The sequence below is a fragment of the Oryctolagus cuniculus genome, chromosome 4 (genome assembly GCF_964237555.1).
Source record: "Oryctolagus cuniculus chromosome 4, mOryCun1.1, whole genome shotgun sequence".
In the NCBI taxonomy this organism is placed as follows: Eukaryota; Metazoa; Chordata; class Mammalia; order Lagomorpha; family Leporidae; genus Oryctolagus; species Oryctolagus cuniculus.
The window spans coordinates 65,452,285-65,472,439 of NC_091435.1; the positions used below are offsets into that span (position 1 = coordinate 65,452,285).

The following is a 20,155-nucleotide window of genomic DNA, read 5'->3' on the forward strand; positions in this document are numbered from 1 at the left end:
AAAAGAATCTTATAAAAAATTGCTTCAGAGCCCCTTTTGAAATCACAATAGTGTAGCAAAACCACAAGTAAACAACTGGCTGTTAACCTGTTATTTCAAATATAGGCAGAATAGCCAACAGGCATTTTTTGTGTGTGTGCAATTTTTTTTTAAAACAAATCTTAAGCTGAAAAACCTGTGCAGCAGTGTCCCTTCACAGAAGGCAAGAAGCTGCAGCATATCATGTTGGAGGCCGTCCTCAGTGCTAGAGGATGTGGCAGTGGCCTCCTTCAGGGTCTGGTTGATGTGGAAGTAAGGGCCTTGGCACAATCAGACTGCTCAGGCATGGGCTGAGAGGGGTGTTGGGGCTGGATCCGGCCATGGTCTGGCTTAAGCTGATCTCAGGCCCACTGGCTCTGGGCTGTTAATGCTGCTGCTGCTGCTGCTGCTCCCACCACTGTCACTGGTTGAAGACTCTGTGTCCCAGGAATCCTGTAAGACAGGGTTTCTGCTACTCCATTTGGTCTGGGGGGGGGGGGGGAGATGGTTCTCCTCTTCATTGTCATTCCTTCTTTTTTGGGGGGTGCAGAGGTGCTCGCTTAGGACAGCTGGTGAAAAGGAGTCTATAGTACTCTTTCTCTGTTATTTTTTCTTGTACTGTATGCCCATGCCCTCAAGAAGAGAGTTATATCTCTTTGTTTGAATCTAGGCTCCTTGTGTGTTTGTGATTTTTTTTTAAAGAGATTTATTTGTTTACTTGAAGGTCAGAGATACAGAGACAGGGGGAGAGAGAAGAGAGAGAGAGAAAGAGAGAGAGAGAGAAAGAGAGAGCGTTTCCATCTGCTGGTTTACTCCCCAGATGAGCACAGTGGCTAGGGCTTGGCCAGGCCAGTACCAGATGCCGGGAGCTTCATCTGGGTCTCCCATGTGACAGGCAAGGACTCAAGCACTTGGGACATCTTTTGCTGTTTTTCCCAGGCCATTAGCAGAGAGCTGGAATGGAAGTGGGGCAGCTAGGCCTGGATCCAGAGCCAATATGGGATCTGGGCATTTCAGGTGGTGGCTTTACCCACTATGTCACAATGCCAGCCTAGATGTGACTGTTTTCTAAAAATTTTTATTTATTTGGCAGGCATAGACAGAAAGAAAGAAATCTCTCTTTTACTGTTTCACAACCCAAATGCATGCAACAGCCAGGGCTTGGCCACGTGGAAGTAGGAATTTAATTTGGGTCTCCCATATGGGTGACAAGGATCCAATTACTGAAGTCATCTCCTGCTGCCTTCCAGGGTGTGCATTAGTGGGTATCTGGGTTCAGCAGTGGAGCCAGGACTCACAGTGACACTCGGATATAGAATGCAAGTGTCTCAGAGATATCTTAGCTGCAACATCAAATGTCCACCCCCGTGACTGTTTTGGCCACTAAAATGTTTGAGATTTCCGTGTCCTGGTTCTAAAAGGACAGCTTTCATTCTTTTCCTCTTGGAACACTCTCATGATATGGTCCTCCAAATGCAGCTGCCAGACTATAAGCAGCATGAGCACTGAGATGCTTTGGTCTAGAGCCCCAGATAAGCCCACAGTGGAAGCCAGTATTTATGGTCAACGGGAGAGTGAGTCATCTTGTCTGTTCCAGTGCATTTGAGCCCCTGCGTAACTGCAGACTCAGCTAACTTTCTGTGGACTGAGGAAACACCCAATTTCTGCCTGTCAGCCTGAGACACCAATGAGAGATGCCAATATGGCTATTGCTAAAGCCACTCAATTTTGATGTGATTTATTACATAGCTATGGGCAATTGATAACATCATCTCTATAACAAAGTTTTTACCCTTTTTCAATATTCTGACTAATGAAAGAAGCATCTGAGAAGCTTAAACCCTATGTACACTACTAGGTAGACTAGCTTATTATAGTATTATTACTATTATCATCCTTATTCTTCTATTAATTTTCATGTTTGTTGGAAAGTCAGAGACTGAGAAATATCTTCTACCTACTGGTTCATTCCCCGGACGGCCACGATAGCTAAGGCAGGGTCGGGCTGAAGCCAGGAGCCTAGAACTCCATTGATGCCTCGCATGTGAATGGCAGGGGCCCACATCTTTGAGTCATCATTTACTGTTCTTCAGGATGGGCATTCGTAGGAAAATTGTTTGGAAGAGGAGGAGTAGGGAGTCAAACCAGGCACTCTGCTATGGAATGCAGCCATCCCAAGTGGAGACTTAAGTTGCTGTGTCATAAGGTCCACCCTCTATAATATTAAAGCAGCAATAATCCCTCCTACAATACACTCTTCTGAAAATTTGGCTTTAATGAACAGATCTCTGGTTATCCTGAGCAAAAACAGGGTGAAAATGATGCTTGAGTTTTAAAATTCTCAACTTTAGGAGATTGCAAGAGTGTCGAATTGTTAAGTCAACAACAGGAGTCACTGTGCACTTATTCCCCATGTGGGATCTCTGTCCTTGATGTGTTGTACAATGTGAATTAATGCTATAACTAGTACTCAAACAGTACTTTACACTTTGTGTTTCTGTGTGGGTGCAAATTGTTGAAATCTTAATATATACTAAATTGATCTTCTGTATATAAAGATATTTGAAAATGAATCTTGATGTGAATGGAACAAGAGAGGGAGTGGGAGATGGGAGGGTTGAGGGTGGGAAGGAAGTTATGGGGGGGGGGAAGCCACTGTAATCCGTAAGCTGTACTTTGGAAATTTATGTTTATTAAATAAATGTTAAAAAAAGTACACAGCCAAAAATAAAACAATAAAATACAATTTTTTTAAAAAAAGAAATGTGCTTTATTTACTTATAATGAACATATTTTCCAAGTCTAAAATTGGGACACCCACTTGACAAACTTTATGCAATTAGGAGACCATGTGCAGAATCATGAGAAAAATGAAGCAAAAGTCTCTGGTGCAGGCCTAGAGATTAAGACACTAGATAAGACACTGGAGTACTTGGGTTGATTGCTGACTCTAGTTCCTGACGCTAGCCTGATGGACCCCAGCAGGCAGCACTGATGGCTCTGATGATTGGGTTTCTGCCATCCATGGATAGAGCTGGATGGAGTTCCTAGTTTCTGATTTCAGCCCAGCCTGTCATGGCTATTGTGAGTATCTGAGGGTAAATCAACGCATAGGAGTTTTGCTTTCTCTATGTGTCTTTTCCCTTCCTTCCTTCCTTCCTTCCTTCCTTCCTTCCTTCCTTCCTTCCTTCCTTCCTTCCTTCCTTCTTTCCTTTCCTTCCTTCCTTCCTCCCTCCCTTCCTTCCTTCCTTCCTTCCTTCCTTCCTTCCTTCTTTCCTTCTTTCCTCCCTTTACCCTTCCTCCTCCCATCTCCTCCCCCTCCCCACTTCTGCTTTCTTTCTCTTCTTTCTTTTCTTCTTCTCTTTTTCTTTTTATTACTATCTGCCCTTTTATCTCTTTTACTGCTTTTAAAATAAACAAAGTTTTAAAGTTTCAGTCCTAGAGAATTATAATGCAGGTGAAAACAAAAAATGGCTAATTTACTTGGGCATCAACAGTAGGGCATTGGACTGCAAGATGGTCCCAGCCATCCTCAACAGTGACCTGGCCAACGTAGAGGTCTAGTGCATCCTGTTGCTAGCTCTGGGGCTTATTACTTGCACCTGGATGTAATAGATGGGAATTTTGTTCCCAACATCACCTTTGGACATACTGTGGTAGAAAGTCTCTGAAAGCAATTAGGCCAGGACTCTTTGACATACACAGGATGTTCTCCAGGCCAGAATACTGTCTAAAACCAATGGCTGTTGCAGGAGCCAATCAGTATATCTTTTATCTCAAGACTACTGAGAACCCAGGGGATTTGATTAAACACATTCAGTATAATGGGATAAAGGTTGGCCTTGCCATCAAACCAGAAACTACATTTGAGTATTTGGCACCATGGGTCAATCAAATAGATGTAGCCTTTGTTATAACAGTGTAACCTGGGTTTGGAAGACAGAAATTCATGGAAGATATGATGCCAAAGGTTCACTGCTCCAGGACCCAACTCCCGTCTTTGGATATAGAAGTCAATGGTGGAGTAATTCTTGAAACTGTCCAAAAGTGTGTAGAGGAAGGAGCTGACATGGTTGTGTTTGGTAGCGCCATCAAGAGGAGAGAAGATCCCACATCTGTGATCAACATATTAGGGAATGTTTGTTCAGAAGCTGCTCATAAATGTTCTCTTGCTTGATGAAACCACAAGTTTCCCAAAGGTTCTGCTTGTGGGATCTTTTTATATGGAAAACAGGACTATTGATTTTTAGATCCTCTTGAAATTGAGGCAGTGTTGCTTTGCTGTGCAATTATTTGTTTCCATGATTAAAACATGCAATGTTCTAAAAAATTTGCATGTATAATTATGATTTTAGTGATGGAATTTAAAGATTAGTATGCTGGGATACCCTGTGTTTACTGGGATACTTGACTGTTATAAAAATATAGCTCTATTAAAGTTACAAGCAGAAATGTGTCAATGCTTAGGAAGGCATATTAGCTACATGAAATTATTTTTATTTCTTTTTGTTTACCTTTTATCAGATATTTTTCTTTATGTCCTTCCTATTTCATTTATGATTTGTTTATATATTTGCCCATATGAGTACAATGAAATAAAAGCTTGGGTGGATGGCATACCATATTCTTGCATCTGAAATGTTTATTTTTCACTTTTCCCCTTATACTTGATTCATAAAATCTATAAAAACCACATAAAAGGCTAGGATTTCTTTTTTTTAAGATTTTTATTTATTTATTTATTTATTTTTAAGAATATTTTTATTTATTTCAAACACAGAGTTACAGAGAAAGGTAGAGACAGAAAGAAAGGTCTTCCATTCGGTGGTTCACTCCCCAAATGGCTGCAATGGCCAGAGCTGAGCCTATTCAAAGTCAGGAGCCAAGAGCTCCCACGTCAGTGCAGGGGCCCAAGGACTTGAACCATATTTATTGCTTTCCCAGGCCATAGCAGGAGCTGGATCAGAAGTGGGGCACCCACTGTGCCACAGCATCAGACCCTAAGATTTCTTAAATATTTCTTAAATTTGTATAGGATTTAATCAAGGTGTTATTTCTTTGTCAGAGTAGAGCAATATCTTCAATGACTCTCATCCCTAGTGTTCCTAGTTTAACCTACCATTCTTAAGGGTATTTAAATTATAGCATGTGTTAGCTCTGAGTGGAAAGGAAAAATAAGACTTCTATTTGGAAATAATATTGTTTGAACAAATACTGGCTAACTAAAATCTATATAATGCTTTACATATGACAGGCAGTACTCCATCTATAACTAATACATTTAATAGTTATAAGACTCTATGACACGAATTGTATATTAGTTCCTGTTTTATAAATGAACAAATGGAGGTAAAAGCCTAGTAAGTAACAGAGCAAATTGTGAAGTCAGGCTTGTTCTAGAACCCACAGTCTTTACCAATATTTTCTGTTGTCTCTGAATACACCATGCTATACTACTATAATTAAACTGAGTCTTTTAAAAATACTTATTTATTTTAGACAGGGAGGCATAGGGAAAGACAGATGTACAAAGAGAGATCTCCTATCTCTTGGTACATTCCTCAAATATTCCTAACAGTTGGAATTGGGCTTTGCTAAAACTGGGTTCTGGGAACCTAATCCAGGCCTCTCACATGGTTGGCAGAAACCCAACTGCTGAATCAACACTGCTGCCTTCAAAGTGTACATTAGCAGGACACTGGAGCTGGGAATGGAATTGAAAGTCAAAAGGAAACACTGTGATATGGGATGCAGGCCCCCTAAATTTTATTTTATTTTATTTTATTTTATTTTATTTTATTTTATTTTATTTATTTATTTATTTTTTTTACAGGCAGAGCGGACAGTGAGAGAGAGAGAGACAGAGAGAAAGGTCTTCCTTTGCCGTTGGTTCACCCTCCAATGGCCGCCACGGCTGGTGCGTTGCGGCCGGTGCACCGCGCTGATCCGAAGGCAAGAGCCAAGTTCTTCTCCTGGTCTCCCATGGGGTGCAGGGCCCAAAGACTTGGGCCATCCTCCACTGCCTTCCCAGGCCACAGCAGAGAGCTGGCCTGGAAGAGGGGCAACCGGGACAGAATCCGGTGCCCCGACAGGGACTAGAACCCGGTGTGCCAGCGCTGCAAGGTAGAGGATTAGCCTACTGAGCCATGGCGCCGGCCTTTATTTTCTTTTTCTTTTTTAAATACTTATTTTATTTATTTGAAAGACAGAGTTACAGACAGAGGTAGAGACAGAGAGAAAGATGTTCCATCTGCTGGTTCATGCCCCAGAGGGCCACAACAGCCAGAGCTGTGCCGATCCGAAGCCAGGTGCCAGGAAATTCTTCCAGGTCTCCCACACGGGTGCAGGTACCTACCCAAGCACTTGGGCCATCTTCTACTGCTTTCCCAGGCCACAGCAGAGAGCTGGATCAGAAGAGGAGCAGCCGGGACTAGAATTGGCATCCATATGTGATGCCGGTGCTTCAGGCCAGGGCTTTAACCCATTGCGCCACAGCACCGGCCCCCTAAATTGTATTTTAAGCACTTTGCCAAACATCCATACAAATGTAGCCTCTTAGTTTATAAAGTACAAGAGTTAAGTGGGAAAAGGGAGTGGCTGTAATTCTTAAGTAATGGGAAGTGTTAATCACAACTGGTACAAAATGGAGCTTTATTAAACAACATTTAAGATACTACTTGGCTATTGTCGTACTCTTACTTCCTCTTTAGCCACTGATAACAAACCTGAATCAACTGTCCATAAAGTGGCTTCTATGAGAAGCTCTCATAATCTAGGTATGATGCTAACCCAGGACCATTTCTACCACCTCAAAAGAACTGGCTAATAGTGGTGTACCACCTATAACAACATCAGTTCAAGATCCCATGATGAATAAAATTGGTTCTTTGCGAAATTTCATTTTATGCACTGGTTGTGTGAAAAGGATGAAGAAGAAGCGAGGTACTAACTTCAGTGTCCAATATAGTAGGTTACAGTGCATCCTAAGTACTAAGAGCTTCTTCGTTCCTTCTGTGCAAGTGATAGGTTACTCACAGACTCAGATAAAAGATCAGACTATATTGTAAATGCCACAAAGTTCAGCACCTGATTCGAAAATTTCAAGCAGAAGCTAATTTTTAACCTACTATTACCACTTAGTACTTGAAAATGTGTCACTCCCTGATCTTGAAGACATTTTGCCATGAGCAACTCTTTTTTTTTTATTTTTTTCATTTCAAGTTCATTAAAACTTTAGCAGTACAAATTGTCCAGGTGCATATTTTCAAAATATCAACTCAGTGAAGTCCACATTAAAAAAAAAAAAGGCCAAACATAAAACAACCCAAAAACAATGAAAACTTCAAGTTTGAGACAAAAATGAAGTAATTATACAGGAATCACTCATCCACTTTTGTCTTCATCTGTCCCAGGGCTTGATTCATGATCAGTTTTTATCTTTATCATGTAAAGGTCATTTTCTTGACCCTTTGATTTTTGGTGTTCTTTTTCAACTGAGGATCTGATCTTCTCATCCTCTTTATTTTTCAGTGAGGAAGACTTTAGTTCATTGTCCTGACTGCTTTGTTTCATTTCTGAGAATGGACTTTGATCTCTATCAGCCTTTTCCCCCTGTCATTTGAACTATTAGGATCACGATTTTTAGAGTACATTCTTTTCTCACTCTCAGAATTTTCTTTTCAGTCTTACATGTTACAGTTTTCCACCCCATCCCCTCCATTCTTCCCTAGGTTTGGACACTGGGGAGCCAAATTTGAAGAATCTGTACAAAGGATTTCACCTCCATCTACTGCCTTTACCCACACCCTAGTCCACCTAAGATGTAAAAAAACCCAGCCCCCAGGATCTTGGCCCTCTGCCATGTGTTAAGATTGTGTGCATGCTGGTAGTTGATTGACCTCTGAGTGTTTATTTCCTTTGAATAAATTTGGGCCGGCCGTGAGTTTGTACTGTTACTGGAGAAATTGCAGGGTTCTTGTCTTCGCGCAAGAAAGAATTCAGGCGTGAGACAGAGTAGTGGGAGGTAAAATAGCAAGGTTTATTAGGGAAGGGACATCCGTAAGGATGGATGGGCACCTCTCCAGACAGAGTCTGAGAGAGTTGGGGGGGTGGAGGTTACATGGTTGAGTGGAGAGATTACACCTGGCCAGACCAGGCAGGCAGCTCAGCAGAGAGGCAGAGGGCTGAGCACGCAGTCTGGTTGAGGCTGGGGATTTTTAAGCAGATGGGTCTTGCTTCCCCACCTCTGTTCCCCTTGGAACAAAGGGCTTTTTGGATGTAAATAGAAAAACTTCTGAGTTTTCTCTTGAAGGTCTGAAACAAAGGACTTTATGGATGCAAATGTTATCAGACAAGAGGAAGGGGGGCCAGACCCCCTAGAGTATTGGGATCTGGAGCAGGGTATTTGAAATGCAGATACTGGGCTGCACCTGAGAGATATCAGGTAGAAGGGGTCAGGGCAGGGCAGGATGTGAATACTGGGCTGCCCCTGAAACACCATCAGGATGACTTTGAGATGCAGCATATGCTGGACACAGATGTCTTCTATTTAGGCCTTTATGTCGCACACACATAAGCTCATAACTGACTTCCTACCTAACAATACCATGTCTCATCTCTGTTTCTGTCCTCTTTTCCTTGTATTTGATGCCAGAATTTACCTCTCATATTACCCAAATAGTATCTGCCACTCTTCATATCTCAAGGGATTTTTCATTCTCTATCATTCCTCCACTTCAGGAAAAGTAGAATTGATGAGTGGAGTTTTAAAACAGGCTCTAACTATACTCTCCACACAGGTCCACTTAGACTGGGTAGAACTCCTTTCTTTAGCCCTGTTAGGAATTTGATCTCTTCCCTGGAAACAGTTCATGCTTTGCCCATATGAAATTACCTATGGAAAGCTTCTTCTTTCACCTAACTTCCCTCCCCCAACAAAATGCTGAACCTATTCCAGCCATTTCTCAAGAGAGGAAATTCAAATGTCCAAATGACATTTGAAAAATTGGCCATGAGCAATTCTTAACAAATTCAAAATTAGAGGCCACATTGAGAATGCCCTTCAAGAACTTGGACATGAGGAAGATAAGATTACACACTCAAAAGGTAAATATAAATAATTTCAACACAAAAAGGATTTGAATAGGAAACCCAAATTTACTGTTGGAGACAGGACTGTTCTTGTGCCATTCTACTTCATGGAGAGGAGATTCTTCTTGTCAATTTTTTTTTTGAGGGAAAGGGTTTATTGGATGAAATACAAGAGACTGGAGGGAAGGGGCAAAAAAGGAAAAGAGGGAGAAGAAAAGCTTAAGGGAGAGATCAAGAGAGAGAGAGAGAGCAAGAGAGAGATCAAGAGACAGAGAGAGATTGAGAGAGGGCTATGTGTTCAGGAACAGGTCCTCTTAAAATTTTGCTGGGGGTGGGCAGGGAAGTAGGAGCAGAGAATCCTATTACAGTGGGGGTAGAGCTGACACCGGTGGTTGAGCCATCTTTTAAATTTTTAATCAGAAGGTAGATTGTCCTATTGGAGGCATGGACAGAACGGAGAGTGTTGAGGCAAAGCAGCACAAAGGCAAGTGTAATACAGGAGAAAAAGAGTCATCTTAATTTGTGGAATAGGAGTATATATTGGCCAATCACAGTCATTTCTAGTTCTCAGCTTCTGAATCTAGGAAAAGTACCTGGGATTCCTTCCACCATAGGATAAAGACAGTAGCTTTTCATGATACCCATATGGAAGCTGGTGTATGGAGCTGCCTGAGATGGTAATCATTTCAGAACTACTGGTATTTCTGATGAGGTCTGTCACCCTGGTGAGGATTATGCACGGAGGGATATTTTAAACTTTCTATGGAACAACACATTTCATAAGGCATTTTTAAATTTTATGTGACACTCAAACTCTTGTTACAGGTGAAATGACAGAGGAGAGAATATTCTTACCTTGCTTCTTTGTCTCACATGGCAGAAGAATTTTTCAGTGGGACAAGTAGAGATTTAAAAGCAAGATTTACTAGAGTCAAGGCCTCCAGTTGGAATGGCATTGAGGAGAGCTTCCAAGAGAGGAAAAAACTGTAGAGGCCTGTGGCACTGCGGTTTTAAGCACAATTTCAAAAATAAGAAAAAAAAAAAAAAACTTGACAATCAGATTGACATTCAGTTACAAGGCAGGGACAAAACTCACCAAAAGACCTGATTTGCAATCCTTTACGCTGTCTGGCTTGCTCTTCATACAACAAAAGAGCCATCACAAGGACAGGATATCTAATTTGTTTTACAGTAAACTGGGAGTTCAGAGGGTGGAGTGACCACTCCTTTGCTATTCTCATGATAGGACTAGAAGCTCCCAAAGAGTAGGCAGGCAGGCACTTCTGACCTTGCTAAGGAAAACTTTTGGGAGGAACATTTTCCACCCTCATTTCCAGACTGCCTATTGACCCATCTGACTCCTCACATTGTTAAATATCCCACAGAGAGAGAGAGAGCTCCTAGTGGCTCAGAAGCTAGGAGGTAGCCTGATCAAGGTTGCTGGGATCAGAGGGTTGTGGGGGAGTGGTGAAATATGGTGAGGCCAGGAACTGAGAAAAAAACAAATAAACAAACAAAAGCAAAGAAACAAAATAGTTTGGAAATAGATGTTGGGAACTGGGTAAATGAAATTATGGTATTTCTTATCCTTATTAGAAACATTATCTGGGGGCTGGCACTGTGGCGTAGTGGGTAAAGCCGCCTCCTGCAGTGCTGACATTCTGTATGGTCACCAGTTCGAGTCCCAGCTGCTCCACTTCCAATCCAGCTCTCTGCTATAGCCTGGGAAAGTAGTAGAAGATGGTTCAAGTCCTTGGGCCCTACACCCGCATGGGAGACCCAGAAGAAGCTCCTGGCTCCTGGCTTGGATCAGCACAGCTCCAGCAGTTGCAGCCATCTGGGGAGTGAACCAACATGGGAAGTGGGATACACAGCAGACTCATAGAATGGCAGAGGTTCTAAACAGCACTCTGGCCTCAGAATCATCCCTTAAAGCATTTGTATCTGGCTGAAAAGCCATTGAGAATATTTTTGGCATGGGAAGCCAAGACACGCTGGCAAAAAACAAACAAACAAAAAAAAAACAACAAAAAAAAAAAACAAAAAAAAAAAAACAAAAACAACAACAACAAAAAAACTAAATGAAAGATCTCTGTGAATGAGATCCCAGTGGAAAGAACGGGCCATCAAATATGGAGGTACCTTTCTCTGAAGGGAGGAGAGAACTTCCACTTTGACTATGACCTTGTCTAAATAAGATCAGAGTTGGTGAACTCAAAAGGATTCCATAGCCTTGGCAGCTCATGACAAGAGCCTAGGGTGATTACTGATGCCATAAACAAGAGTGTCAATTTGTTAAGTCAACAACAGGAGTCACTGTGCACTTACTCCCCATGTGGAATCTCTGTCCTTAATATGTTGTACATTGTGAATTAATGCTATAACCAGTATTCAAACAGTACTTTACACTTTGTGTTTCTGTGTGGGTGCAAACTGTTGAAACCTTTACTTAATATATACTAAATTGATCTTCTGTATATAAAGATATTTGAAAATGAATCTTGATGTGAATTGAATAAGAGAGGGAGTGGGAGATGGGAGGGTTGTGGGTGGGAGGGAAATTATGGGGGAAAAAGCCACTGTAATCCAAAAGCTGTACTTTGGAAATTTATATATATTAAATAAAAGTTAAAAAAAGAAAAATTCATCATCTCTAGTGTTATTCTGTAGTGTGCATACTGAAGACCAATTCTCTTAGCAAATGTCAAGTATATAACACTGTTAACTTTAGTAATCATCCTGTACATTAGATTTCCAGAACTTATTCATCCAGCATAACTGAACATTCGCACCTTTGAGCAAAATCTCACCATTCCCCCATCTCTTAGTCCCTATCCACCTCCATTCTACTCCCTGCCTTTGTGAGTTTGATTTTTCATATTTACATGTAAGTGAGAATATGCAGCTTGAACCTTTTTGTCTGGCTCATTTCACTTAGTGTAATGTCCTCCAGGTTCATGCACATTGTCACAACTGTCAGACTTTTCTTCTTTTTAAGGTATGAATTAAAAAAGATAGTTGTTTCCTTTAAACAGGACATTTACATCCTATTTAACCAGTCTTCTCCATTTCCTGTGAAAAAATTTCACTGATATAACAGCCAGCACCATAAAAACTTTTTAGTTTTCATCTTTTGAGCCTGGAAGGAAAATCTTTGATTAAACAGGAATACATTTTTGATATCCGTGATAATTTCTCATGGCTAATCAATTAAGTGATACATATCTAACCTTTTGTGTAGCTTGGCTTTAATGAAAATGCTGACCTGAAATTTATGATTTACATAATTTGTTATTTCTCATCTTAGCATTACAAATGGTCATCTTTAGCATTACTTCCATTTTAAATATCTTTGATACAGTAAGATTCTACCTTTATAGACTTATTCATCCATGGTCCTAGCAAACTAGGATGAACTATCTAGGTATAGTATCAGATTTCAGAACATGGAGAATAACGCATACCCAGATGAGAGCACTTTTTCTTCTCTAGTATGACAAATTACTACTTCTAATTTTTGTACAGGAGGAGAACACTGTAACAAGAGTCACTAGAATTGTTGTTCTTTGTTGTTACCACTTTAAACTGGCTGTATGGTCATGAGCAAATACTTTGACGTACCTCTGCATTAACTTTCCCATGTATGAAATAAAAGGGTTGAACAGAAGCATCTCTGAATTTCCGTTTATTTCTCCAGCCTTGTATAACCCAACTATACATACTTCACTTTTGGGAGTTCATAAGCATATTGTGTAATTTAGATATAGTTTAAATCCTGTATGTGAAGGGTTTAATAAAACACAAATTTTTGAGTTACTGCCTTATTAGCATCTAATTGGATAGATTGCAGCCACATTTTAACATCTGATGACTTTAAAACAGTTTTTAATCATTCAGTATCACAGAATTCAAACAAAACAACAAAATAAGCACATCAAAACATGTTTTACTTGAACAAAAATAGCAGACAGCTGGAGTCACAGGCACACTATGCAAAATAGCTTTGTGTATATCACACTTTACATATTTATAACTGTGTACCTCTAGCAACATTGGCAGTTAATGGAGTGTCAATGGAAGAGAAGCTGTCTTGGAGGCTTATTTATATTGAAGAAAAGGAAGGAGAGGCAGGAAATCTAGTTTTCTTTGTGCCAAATCAAGTTATCAAAAGAATAAGTCATATATTAACTTTGGACATGCCACATAGGTTCCTATGTTCCTGTTTATGCAAGAACCAACCCAGTAACAACAGGATAGAGTCATCTTCATTTATGTCCATGTTAAGTATAGCAGAAAGAAATTTTTTTATATAATTACTTTAGCAGTTATGGAGGAAGGTGATGCATTGTACCAGCAAATTGCTATAAAATAGCATAAACAAATGGAAAACATGAAGTTAAAACATTTATACAGTATAATAATTTACAGAAGAATAATGCTAAATGTTGCATTTATTAAACATAAATGGCATGAGATATTCACATTTATAAAATTTACTTTTGAAAACATTTTAATTTACTTATTTGAAAGCGAGAGGGAAACAGAAAGGAAGGGAGACATAAGAAGAGGGAGAAATGACGGAAGGGAAGTTGGGAGGGAGGGAGAGAGAATTGACAGAGACAGAGAGAGAGAGAGAGAGAGGGACAGAGAGAGAGAGATAAAGAGGTTAAGGCAAGAGGAAGGAACACAGTTCAAATCTATTACAAGGGTGGCAGGTATCTAAGTACTTGAAGGAAAAATGCACTAACTAAAAACTAGAAAAATAACTAAAGAGCACCTCTTCTCAATTAATTTTCAAACATGTTTCCCATATAAAGGCACTGAAATTTACCCCATAGACCATCCTGTGGCCATGTGAACTCATGAACACATAGGTCACTGGTGTGAGAGGAATCTAAACTCAGCGCAGTCACAATGACTCACAACACAGTGACCACTGCGTGATCTCTTTATCGAGAATCAGAAGTGAAACAGAAACTGGATCTGAAGTGGTCTTATGCCATGGTGATTAGAGAAAAATTTATCACAATAGACTGTACATCTTTATCTTAGTTGTTGACTCTAATTCTATTCTCTGCTGATGTTTACCTTGTTGGAAAAGTAAGGAAAATGCACAGAGGGTAGATTGGGTGTGGAGCAAGAGCCTTACGTTCAGGTTAGCTGAGCCAGGCCCAAGAAGGATGTGCAAGAGACTCAGGGGTTAGAGATGAAAGTATCATTACCAAAAGTTGAAGGCTTGGGATCCTTTATAAGCGTGTTAGGATACCATCTTTCTCATAACACTAATGTATCAAATTGTGATTGGGTTACTTAAAAGCATAGGAAATTGGTAATGCTAGGTGGTACATGTGTGGATATATTTATCTGTAATGGACACACAACATAAACATAATAGAATTTAAAATAATTTATTCAAAAGGGAAAATTATTGAAATCAAAAGAGAAAATCAAGCCAAAGAGGAAATACCTAAATAGCTGAAGGAAAGGGAAATGCTATTGTTTAAGCAATTGCTCTCCACCAGCAGCTGCCTAATAAAACAGTACAGGTCAGGGAGAGGTCGCTCAAGTCACTGCTTGACTAGCCCCAGCCTCACTTCTTCCATAGGCCTCATCTCATTTTCTGCAAATCATAGTAATGGGGAATCAGTTCACACAGCTGTGAACCAAGGCTCCCAGATACGGAAGGAACAAATTTGAAGTTAAGCATCTCTGTTGGAAGGAGAAGGGAGGTGACTTGTTTATGCACCAATTCATCATTCTTCCAAGAGGCACTAGCCTTGGGTTTATGTTCCATCAAAGGTGCAGCCAAACTTTGCTTTTAAAGCAAATAGAAGACTGGCCTACAATTAGAATGAGAAGATCTTGATTCAATTCCTAATTAAAATACGGAATTTTAGTGTTACAAGGTAAGTAGTTGTAACTTAATCAAATTTTGTCCTTTTACAGGTGAGAGACCTTTTGCAGAGATGTTAAATAATTTTCCAAGTTACTTAATGGTAGCATCTGGGCAAGAACCACCTGTAGCTTACATCACTGCGTCTATCACATCATTTTTTGATTCTCAGGAAAAATATCCCCAGGAATTCAAGACTGATGCCAATCAAGTACAGCAATATTCTTTGTATCATGTCTCCACTACTTTTTAGCTTCAAAGTTTTCCTGTCATTGAGAACTTCATAATGTGGCTTATCATTTTTTTTGCTATTCTTGTTCTCATCCAGGTGATTTAAATAAACACACAGATTACCACTTGATTTGCTAAATTCACATTTTTGTTTCTGTGGTTTACTCTATTTACTCTCACTTTCCATAACCAAGTCTGATGATCCACCCTTGAACCATTTGTCCTCCAGAATTGCATCATATCTGAAGTGACAAATTCTAATATCCTTGTCTCTGATTATAACTCCTGTTCTTCCAGTCACCAATTACTCCACCCCTTTAATTATAGAGAAAACTGTTGAAATAAACTGATTCCAAATCCAAGCCTCCTCCTTCAAGGAATAGTGCAGGTATGGGTTGTATAGGGTGGCCTATGACTGTGTTCTACAAGGTCATCAGATACTGAAGTTCTTTCAGTTTTGTTGTTCTGCCACTCTCCAAGGGCTTGTTTTGCCCACATATTTAAAGCTGCTCACCACATCTGTATGTATTTTCCAGCCCTTATAAAGAAGAAAGTGAGTGAGGGGTTAGCAATTTTCTTGTTAAACGATGTGACTCATAAGCTGTGCCCCTCCCTTTCACCCATTTCCTATTGGCTAAGAGTCAATCCCAAGAGCATACTGATATGGGCCTGATTATATTTTTATTCCATGCTCTTGCCTTTACAGGGATAAGAATTCAAAATGGAGGCATCCATATATATTGCACAAATGAGAACACAATTTGTTTATAAGTGAGAGAATAAATAGACATTCATGCCCGAGTTTGGGCCACCCTGCACAGAGCAATACCCATCTTGAATGGGCCAGAGGGTTGCCCATGAAAGAAAATAAGACAGTAGTATCTCCATGTGTAGGGATGAAGAGACCTCTCCTCTGTTCTTAGCCTCTTTTATGACATAGGGAGTCATACCTTAATTGGATGAGGAAATCAGGTGGGGGTCTTAACATGCAAGAGGCCTTTTGGGATTCTTGCAATGTGTGGAATCTAAATTCCATACGGCCCTCACACCGTCTCCTGCTCCTTGGTCTTGGATAAGCCACACTGCATCCTGGGAAAGTAGGCATATCAACCTGTTAAAGAGATAAACATTACACTGCAGGGGTGCAAGACTTCCATACTAATTTTGTACCTCATTACCTGCCTAGGTATAACATATCACTACCTAACTAAAAGTGACGCTAGAAATTATAGTCTCTAGTGAGCAATTTTGTATGAAGCCAAAATTTGGGAGGTCATATTCCTAAAAGGAAGAAAGAGGAAAGAGTTTGGGGGACAAAATCACATGTTTCTGCCACAAATTCTCATTGTACTTCTATTCATTGCTTTCATTGGAATCTCTAGGTCCTTGATCCAACTTGTATAGCCAAGTTCATCAATTCCTTCCTGAACTGACTTTTTTTTTGTGCCTGCAAAATAAGAATTCTTTTTTTGGATATTTGTTATTTTTTTAATTTTTTAATTAGTAAATATAAATTTTCAAAGTACAGTTAATAGATTACAATGCCTTTCCACCCCATAATTTCCCTCCCACACACACCCCTCCCATCTCCCGCTCCCTCTCCCATTCCATTCACATCAAGATTCATTTTCAATTCTCTTTATATACAGAAGATCGATTCAGTATATATTAAGTAAAGATTTCATCAGTTTGCACCCACACAGAAACAGAAAGTGTAAAATACTGTTTCAGTACTAGTTATAGCATTACTTCACATTGGACAACACACTAAGGACAGATCCCACATGAGAAGTAAGTACACAGTGACTCCTGTTGTTGACTTAACAATTTGACACATGGCCGGTGCCGAGGCTTCCTAGGCTAATCCTCCACCTTGCGGCACCGGCACACCGGATTCTAGTCCCAGTTGGGGCGCCGGATTCTGTCCCAGTTGCACCTCTTCCAGGCCAGTTCTCTGCTGTGGCCCGGGAGTGCAGTGGAGGATGGCCCAAGTGCTTGGGCCCTGCACCCCATGGGAGACCAGGATAAGTACCTGGCTCCTGCCATCAGATCAGCGTGGTGTGCCGGCCGCAGCGCGCTGGCCGTGGTGGCCATTGGAGGGTGAACCAACGGCAAAGGAAGACCTTTCTCTCTGTCTAGCTCTCTCACTATTCACTCTGCCTGTCAAAAAATAAATTAAAAAAATTACAAAAAAAAAAAGCCAATTTGACACTCTTGTTTATGGCGTCAGTAATCTCCCTAGGCTCTAGTCATGAGTTGCCAAGGCTATGGAAGCCTTTTGGGTTCGCTGACTTCGATCTTATTCCGACAGGGTCATAGTCAAAGTGGAAGTTCTCTCCTCCCTTCAGAGAAAGGTACCTCCTTCTTTGATGATCTGTTCTTTCCACTGGGATCTCACTCGCAGAGATCTTCCATTTAGGTCTTCTTTTTTTTTTTTTTTTTTTTTTTTTTCCCCAGAGTGTCTTGGCTTTCCATGCCTAAAATACTCTCATGGGCTCTTCAGCCAGATCTGAATGCCTTAAGGGCTGATTCTGAAGCCAGAGTGCTATTTAGGACATCTGCCATTCTCTGAGTTTACTGTGTATCCCACTTCCCATGATGGATTGTTCTCTCCCTTTTTGATTCTATCAGCTAGTATTAGCAGAGGCTAGACTTGTTTGTGTGATCCCTTTGACTCTAGACCTATCAGTGTGATCAATTGTGAACTGAAATTGATCACTGGGACTAGTGAGATGGCATTGGTACATGCCACCTTGATGGGATTGTATTGGGATCCCCTGGCATGATTTTAACTCCACCATTTGGGGCAAGTCCGATTGAGCATGTCCCAAATTGAACATCTCCCTCTCTTATTCCCGCTTTATATTTAACAGGGATCACTTTTCAGTTAAAATTTAAACACCTAAGAATAATTGTGTGTTAATCACAGAGTTCAACCAATAGTACTAGAACAAAACAAAGAGAAAATACTAAAATGGGTAAAGTATTACATTGTACATCAAAGTCAGGACAAGAGCTGATCAAGTCACTGTTTCTCATAGTGTCCATTTCACTTCAACAGGTTTCCCCTTTGGTGCTCAGTTAGTTGTCGCCAATCAGGGAGAACATGATGTTTGTCCCTTTCGACTGGCTTAATTCACTCAGCATGATGTTTTCCAAATTCCTCCATCTTTTTGCCAATGACCGGATTTCGTTGCTTTGACTGCTGTGTAGTATTCTATAGAGTACATGTCCCATAATTTCTTTATCCAGTCTACTGTTGATGGGCATTTGGGTTGGTTCCAGGTCTTAGCTATTGTGAATTGAGCTGCAATAAACATTAAGGTGCAGACAGCTTTTTTGTTTGCCAATTTAAATTCCTTTGGGTAAATTCCAAGGAGTGGGATGGCTGGGTTGAATGGTAGGGTTATCTTCAGGTTTCTGAGGAATCTCCAGACTGACGTCCATAGTGGCTTAACCAATTTGCATTTCCACCAACAGTGTATAAGTTTCCCTTTTTCCCCACATCCTCGCCAGCATCTGTTGTTGGTAGATTTCTGAATGTGAGCCATTCTAACCAGGGTGAGGTGAAACCTCATCATGGTTTTGATTTGCATTTCCCTGATTGCTAGTGATCTTGAACATTTTTTCATGTGTCTGTTGGCCATTTGGATTTCCTCTTTTGAGAAATGTCTATTGAGGTCCTTGGCCCATCTCTTCAGTGGGTTGTTTGTTTTGATGTTGTGGAGTTTTCTTGATTTCTTTGTAGATTCTGGTTATTAACCCTTTATCAGTTGCATAGTTTGCAAATATATTTTCCCATTCTGTTGGTTGCCTCTTCACTTTCCTGACTGTTTCTATTCTGTTCCATTGGTCTATCCATCTGTTTCTTACCAGTACCATGCTGCTTTGATAACAACTGCCCTGTAGTATGTCCTGAAATCTGGTATTGTGTTGCCTCGGGCTTTGTTTTTGTTGTACAAGATTGCTTTAGCTATTCAAGGACTCCTGTGTCTCCATAGGAATTTCATCATCATTTTTTCCAGGTCTGAGGAGAATGTCTTAGGTATCTTGATTGGTATTGCATTGAATCTGTAAATTGCTTTTGGGAGAATGGACATTTTGATGATATTGATTCTTCCAATCCATGAGCATGGAAGAATTTTCCATTTGTTTGGTTTCCTCTTCTATTTCTTTCTCAATGGTTTTGTAATTTTCATCGTAGAGATCTTTAACATCCTTGGTTAAGTTTATTCCAAGGTATTTGATTGTTTTTTTAGCTATTGTGAATGGGATTGATCTTAGAAGTTCTTCCTCAGCCATGTCATTGTCTGTGTATACAAAGGCTGTTGATTTTGTGCATTGATTTTATATCCTGCTGCTTTGCAAAATCTTCTATGAGTTCCAAGAGTCTCTTAGTAGAGTTCTTTGGATCCCCTAAGTAAAGAATCATATCATCTGCAAACAGGGATAATGTGACTTCTTCCTTCCCCATTTGTATCCCTTTAATTTCTTTTTCTTGCCTTATAGCTCTGGCTAAAACTTCCAGAACTATATTGAATAGCAGTGGTGAGAGTGGGCATCCCTGTCAGGTACCAGATCTCATTGGAAATGCTTCCAACTTTTCCCCATTCAATAGGATGTTGGCTGTGTGTGTTTCATAGATTGCTTTGATTGTATTGAGGAATGCTCCTTCCACAACCAGTTTGCTTAGCGTTTTCATCATAAAAGGGTGTTGTATTTTATCAAATGCTTTCTCTGCATCTATTGAGATAATCATATGGTTTTTCTTCTGCAGTCTGTTAATGTGGTGTATCACATTGATTATTTTGCGCACATTAAACCATCCCTGCATACCAGGGATAAATCCCACTTGGTCTGAGTAGATGATCTTTCTGATGTGTTGTTACATTCTATTGGCCAGAATTTTATTGAGGATTTTGC

The 20,155-nt window shown here is 40.3% G+C and overlaps 2 long non-coding RNA genes and 2 pseudogenes across 3 annotated transcripts in view; 3 read left to right on the forward strand and 1 right to left on the reverse strand.

Annotated features, from left to right (window-relative positions):
* Positions 1-18,630, forward strand: part of LOC138849486 (uncharacterized) — a 78,583-nt gene extending 59,953 nt beyond the window's left edge. Inside the window, exon 3 of the long non-coding RNA XR_011388354.1 lies at positions 15,055-18,630. This is a non-coding gene — a long non-coding RNA (uncharacterized lncRNA). The remainder of the gene's footprint in view (positions 1-15,054) is intronic.
* LOC103350556 (uncharacterized) overlaps positions 1-20,155 on the forward strand; it is a 318,919-nt gene that overhangs the window by 72,522 nt on the left and 226,242 nt on the right. The gene's annotated exons all lie outside the window — the stretch shown is intronic.
* Positions 221-2,120, reverse strand: LOC138849447 (protein VCF1 pseudogene; annotated as a pseudogene).
* Positions 2,706-5,820, forward strand: LOC127482947 (ribulose-phosphate 3-epimerase-like; annotated as a pseudogene).